General features: G+C 44.8%; 1 pseudogene across 1 annotated transcript; it reads right to left on the reverse strand.

Annotated features, from left to right (window-relative positions):
• Positions 1–5,702: 5,702 nt before the first annotated feature.
• On the reverse strand, positions 5,703–6,229 carry LOC308233642 (ferritin heavy chain-like; annotated as a pseudogene). The gene has a single exon. The product of its transcript is annotated as a ferritin heavy chain-like (transcript).
• Positions 6,230–6,948: the final 719 nt, after the last annotated feature.

A 6,948-nucleotide genomic window follows, 5' to 3' on the forward strand; every position in this document is an offset into this window, starting at 1 on the left:
GGCCCAGAACGACCCACTAGAGCCAAAGTTTGGGGGTGGAAGGGAGGGGGTCTCTGCAGCTGTCACCTCCAGCATTCTGCCATCCTTGAGAGATGAGGAAGTGAGCAAGAGGTTCTTCCCCCAAGGCCACAGTTAAAGTGTCATCACATGCAATAACCAAACCATCAGTGAGACCACATTCAAGGACAAAACATAGGCCATTTACCAAGAAGAACACTGAAGTGTTGTAGACTATTTTGAGGTGGTATGCAATAGTGGTTAAGAGCACCTCTGCTGTGTAACCAGCTAGGCGACCAGTGCTTAATCTTTCTGAGCTTCAGCTTTCTTATAGTAAAAATGGGTAATGATGCCCAGCCAGAGTGGCTCAGTGTTTGAGCATCAACCCATGCACCAAGAAGTCACCGGTTAGATTCCCGGTCAGGACACATGCCCGGTTGCAGGCTCCATCCCCTGCAGGAGGCAGCCTCCTGATGTTCATCGATGTTTTTATGCCTCTATCCCTTTCCCTTCCTCTCTCTCTAAAATCAATAAAAACATATTTTTTAAAAATGGGTAATGACACCAACCTGGTGGGTTTGGTGTGTGGATTAAATGAATGTGTGTCGAGGGTCAGCCAAGGGCAGCACTAGGGAGGTGCTCAGTGAGTCTAGGCTCTCACATGGTGATGTCTGGAGACCACGTGAGTGCACACACCGCCCCTGGCTCCTCAGAACCCCCACACTGGCAGCCCGTGTTTCCTGCCAGCGCAGGTGCATCCAGGCTGCTAGCCAACTGCAGCGACATGGGGAGAGGAGAGGCCCGCTCACCCTGGCCGTGGCCCAGCACCACTGGCTGCACCCAACTTGTGGTCTCCTCACCCCTCAGGTCTTTTCTACCTGGGAGTGAGCTTCTCCTTCCTACTCCAGAGTCACTTATTTGTATGGCTCTTCAAACAAACGTCATGGGTTTGCTAAAGTTTCCCAAGTGCCTGCTGGGAACAGGACCCTGTGTGGGGAGGTCCAGAGGACCAGAAGAACCATTGAGAGTGGGGACAAGATCGGGGGGGGGGGGGTGCCACACAGAACTGGGAAGGAAGTGGCCATGTGAAAACTGCACCCCACAACTACTCCAATTAAATTCATTCACAACAAAGCTTCCCCCCGCCCCAATTGTAGAAATAATGCCTCTATATTACAGACATTTTGAAAAATACAGAAAAATAGAAAACACAAAATAAAAAATTCTGACAGTCCAGATACACACAGATAACTGTTAAGATTTTGGTGTATTTTATACTAGAATTTTCTATGCATTTTACTTTATATAGATATATAATTGCGTACTCAACTTTTTTTCTTCATTTACATTTACCATAACAGCATAAGCATTTTCCTGGGTTTTTAAAACCTATCCAGTTAAATCCTACCCTGTTGATTTCAGCCCATTATTCTAATGAAAATCCTTAACCGGTGTTGGGATTTGGCTGCCTCTTCCCAGGATAGAATGGTGCTGAGTGCCAATCTGGAGGAAGGGACGAGGGAGGAGGAGGAGGAGGAGGAGGAGAGGAATAGCTGAAGAGGTGAAGAAGAAGGGGAAGGGGAAGGAGGAGACAAAAGCAATGCCACAAAGTTCATTCTCTGACCCACAGACTATGTTTCTCAATATTGAAAAATCCGAGGGCACTTACCTGACCCCCAGAGTCACCTGGGCTCACTCAATGCCCTTCTGAAACTTTCCCCTGTTCATTCCATGCACCCAAACCTACAAGGAAGGAGATCCCACCTTGAAAAAAGCCTTCTTCCCAGGGGCCAGTCCTGCCAACCCTGAGCAACACAGGCCCTGCTTCAGCCATCCTGCCCACACTTGAGTCCTCTGCCCATTTGTCACATGACCTGGTGTCCAGGGCTCTGTAGTGTGGTCACTTTCTCTTGATCCAGAGTATACCCAGCATGCCAGAGAGTCCTCAGAGCTCCAGGTGCGTCTGGCAGAGTGTGGAACAGAGCAGAGCAATCACCCTCTCTGTACTGGATGCTATGCCTCTATTAATGTAGCCAACATTTGCATTTGCTTATTTGGTAGCCGCTCATTGCCTTGGCTCATGTAGAGATTGTGGTCAGCTCAAACTCTGAGCTTCTTTTTGCATAATTGTTGGTAAACCAGTTCTCCCACATGCTGTGCTTGAACAATCATTTGAAGAAATCTAATGTAAGACTTGATACTTTGCTCTCTTTATATATTTGCATTATGATTTTTAACTCTCCCTCTTGGCTTCTTATCATGGGTGAATTTGATACATGTGTGTCATGTCTTTATACAACCTGTTGGTAAGATGGTAACCTGAACTGGGCCCAAGACAGAAATTCCCTTATCCAGAACCCCTGCATAAGTTTGATCAGCTTCCTAAAAACTTCTGAGGAAATCACCTTCTTAAAACATCCAATCATGCATAGGTATACACACAAAAGAATTGAAAACGGGTACTAAAACAAATACATTATATGTATGATTATTTGTAGCAACACTATTCACAATAGCTCAAAGGTGGAAACTACCCAAATGTCCATCAATGGATGAATGGTTAAACAAAGTGTGGTATGCCCTGGTGGGTGTGGCTCAGTTGATTGGGCATTGTCTTGCTCACTGAAAGGTTGCCAGTTTGATTCCAGGTCAGGGCACATGCCCAGGGTTCAGGCTTGGTCCCCATTGGGGGGCGTGCAGGAGGCAGCTGATTTCTCTCTCTCTCTCTCTCTCTAAATATCAATTTAAAAATCTTTAAAAAAAGAAACAAAGTGTGGATGATGGAATATTACTGAGCCATAAAAAGGAATGAAGTTCTGTCTGGCAGCGTGGTTCAGTGGTTGAGCGTTGACCTATGAACCAGGAGGTCATGGTTCGATTCCTAGTCAGGGTTGTGGGCTCGATCCCCAGTAGGGGACGTGCAGGAGGTAGCCAATCGATGATTCTGTCTCATCATTGATGTTTCTATCTCTTTCTCTCCCTTTCTCTCTGAAATCAATAAAAATATATAGTTTTTACAAAGGAATGAAGTTCTGACACATGTTACAACACAGATGAACCTTGAAAACCTTATTCTATGTAAAAGGAGTCAGACACAAAAGGTCACATATGATTTCATTTATATGAAATATCTAGAAAAGGTACAGGGCCCAAGGGGAGAGGGGAATAATGAATGACTGCTTAGCAGATATGGGGTTTTCTTTTGGAATGATGATAATATTGTGAAACCAGATAGAAGGAGTGGTTGAACAATACTGTGAATGTATAAATGCCACTGAATTGTGCATTTTAAGATGGTTAATTTTATGTTCAGTGCATTTCACCTCAATAAAATAAATTGCATCCACAAAAGAAAAAGTGCAATGCATTCAGCAGATAGCCTAGTGCGAGTATCAGGGACACTGAGATGAATGAGACCTGCTACCTGCTAAAGCGGGGTAGACCCCCAAATCTTTGAAGCTGAGAGGGGCTACCCTCTGAGATTCACCTTGCACATGGTGGGTGCCTCTCACTGGTTACTATTCTGACTACCAGGCAGACAGACTTCCAGAGCTGCTGCCCCTCCCATCTTAGTGACTTGCGTTGGTACGACACACAATGCATCCTCTTAGTAACTTAGCACTGGAGAAACCTGACAAACATAACCTTAGCCATGTGATCAAGGTTAGCATTAACCGTAAGTCATGTTGATCTTATGTACTTTAGATCTGAGGTGACGAGAATGTCACTATACCTGTGTGATCTTACTCCCAAGAACTCATAAATCCCATCTAATCATGTGGAAAACATCAGAAAAACAAACAAACAAACAAACTAAGAGACAGTCTACAAACTGTCTGACCAATATTCCTCAAAACTGCCAAGGTCATCGAAAACAAGGAGTGTTTGAGCAACTGTCCCAGACTAGAAAGAGGTAGGGAGGCATGATGATTGATGTGATGGGTACTTGGGACAGAAAAAAGACATTAAGTAAAAGCTAAAGAAACCCAAATGAAGTATGGACTTGAGTTAGGTAATAATAACGTATCAATATTGGTTCATCAATTGTGACAAATGCAAGATGTTACAATAGAGGAACAAAGTAAGGGTGTAAAAGAATCCTCTATACTTATCTTTGCAACTTTTCTGCAAATATAAAACTATTCTTTTAAAAAGTTTACTTATTTTTAAGGTTTATTTTAAAATATTATCTTAAAAATGCAATCTTTTAAAGTCCTTCCTTATAGGGGCTGTAACAAGGCTGTTCAGACAGAGATGACACAGGAAAATGAACAGAGTGGAGTGTGACCTACTGTATATCAGATGACACTTGTTCTCTGGGGGACTAATTGATCCCAGGGACTTGCTTTCCAAGTTCCTGACCTGCCTCTTCCTGATTTGGGAGCACCTCTGTAGACACCAATACCTTTAAAAATCCAGGCTAAGGGAGTCAGGGTCTCTCCTCCATAGCCTGGGACCCCACAGCAGCTCTGCTTTGCAGGCCCTGAACCACATACCTTCCCCAGGGGACTTATACCAGAAGAACTTTAGATGAGACACCTCACTGTCTTCCCACAGGGTGGAGTCTCCAGGCCTGATGCTTATGTTCTAAGTCAACAGTAGAATATCTTAATCCAACATAAAATCCACAGATGCCCCCACCCTCTAACCAGGGGCCATTTCCTTCTCTAATGAGCAAACATTCCTCCATTTGGTGCAGGAGGACATCATGCCGTTGACTGGGGCCTTTCTCAAATACAACTGCAGGGCAGGGAAGTGTAGAAATTAAGAGGGAACTAAGAGGGATGGTTTAGAATAGACAACCCTAGATTCAAATCGTGATTCCATCACTTATTAATTTATGAAAACAGGATGACCCTCAGTTTCCACAACTATAAAATAAGGACAATAACAATGTCTATTTTATAGGATTTTTGGAGGATGAGATGAGGTAATTCATGTAATGTACTTAGCACAGTATATGGTATAAGGTCTCAGGCTTCCGTCAAGGTCCTAGGATGAAACTGATGAGAAGTCCACAGGCTCCAGGGAAGTGGCACCTGCCGCTAAGGCCACAAGTCGGTTATGATACAGAAACCAGAATAGAGGGGAGGGCTGGCTGGATCATGGAGCCAGTGGAAGAAAAGGAAGGGAGTTTATTCATGGCCAAACTTCACTCTGCAGGTTATCAGTGAGGAGACTATTACAGAGTGGCTCTCAAGGTCTCATGCATGGTCTGCAACCAATAGTTCCTTACATTTACCAGTTTTACGTTACAAAACTTCCCTGTGAGGACTAGCCCCGCACCAGGCACATACCTAGAGAGCCTAGGAGGCCCAGGAGGTCCAAGACATGGATTGATGTGGCCTGAGTTTCTGGAGAGTCTGTGATGTGCCAGACATTACCCCTCTAGTTGCTGGGCCATGAGGAGGCCTGGGCGGTACACCCAGGGACATCAGGGTGGCGAAACAGTCAGAAGTCTCGGGTATATAAGCCCTAATTGGACCCTGGTGCCCAGCAGTGTACTTGGCACACGGTAGGTGCTTATTTTTTTTGGGGGGGGGGTGTTACCAAATTAGTTTATTTGAAGGAATGATATAAATGAAAGAACAAAAATAGATTATTTGATACAACTTATAGGATAGGTAAAGGCAACCCCAACTTGATTTCACTGCCTTGGTGATCAGGGAAGTCACCCCAGTGGGTATGGGAAGCCAGCATAAGGTTTATCTCTCATCACTGTGTCTCAGGGTGTGCTTGTCAAAGAGATACTCCACCACGTCAGATTTCGGGGCCTCCATCTGGCACAAGTTGGTTACATGGTCACCCAAGTCTTTGATAGATTTCATCCCATTCAGGTAATGAGTCTCAATTAAGTCACACAAATGAGGGTTGTCTTTGTCAGTGGCTGGTTTGTACGATTCTGGTAGTGACTGATTCACACTTTTCCCAAGTATAACGCACACTCCATTGCATTCAGCCCTTTCTCCCAGTCGTCACAGTCAGGTTTCTCCATACCCTGAAGGATTATTTGGCCACCTCATTGGTTCTGCAGTTTCATCAGTTTCTCAGCATGTTCCCTCTCCTTATGAGATTGGTGAAGAAAATATTTGACAAAGTTATTCAAAGCCACATCATCTCGGTTGAAGTAGTAAGACATGAACAGGTTGACATAGGAGGCATAGAGCGCCAGGTTGACCTGGCAGTTAATGGTGGCCTCTGAGTTCTAGTGGTAGTTCTGGTGCACCTGTGAGGGAGATTAGGTTATCATGGTGGTATCAGTGGGGGCCTTGGGGTGGTCCAAGGGCACTGTGAGGAGGTGGTAGAGGGCTGGTTCTGAGCAGTAGGCTGGAGTTGGGGTCTAGTATGGGTTCCATCCAAGCACTACTGAAGCAGGAAACTGTGGGAACTCTTTGCAAAGACTGTCAGTAGATGCTTATTGAGCATGCAAAAGGGAGAATGCAAGGTCCCTGTTGTCAGTAGAAATTCCCAATGTGAGGTGTGAAAGAGGAGAAATTTTATTCAGGCGAGTAGCTTGCAAACAGGGAAATGCAGCCTCTGTTGGATGTTAAAAGTTTGTCTTTTATGGAGAAATTTCCCAGTCTGGTTCCCAGTTTGGTCCAGTGTTATGCAAATGAGGTATCTAAATTTGCACAGCTGATTGGTCCAAATAGTACAGTCCTGACTGGTCAGAACTGTGCATTCTGATTGGTTGTTGTGGAGTAGTTCTGATTGGTCAGTATAGGTGCAAATGGGAATATAGTTGCACAGTTCCCATTGGACCAGTCAGGTCTCTAAGTCCATTGGTCAATATTACACCAGGAATGCCCTTAACAAGGTTGATTCAGCAGAAGCCCAGCGCTGGAGGTTGAAAGCTCAGTCTGCAGCTTTCCCCTGAGATGCAGAGTGTGTGAGGAACTTCCATCAATATTGTTTGCTAGACTCTGGTTATGAATTTGGGCCCAGTTTACC

This window comes from Plecotus auritus (genome assembly GCF_963455305.1).
Source record: "Plecotus auritus genome assembly, chromosome: 9".
Lineage (NCBI taxonomy): Eukaryota > Metazoa > Chordata > Mammalia > Chiroptera > Vespertilionidae > Plecotus > Plecotus auritus.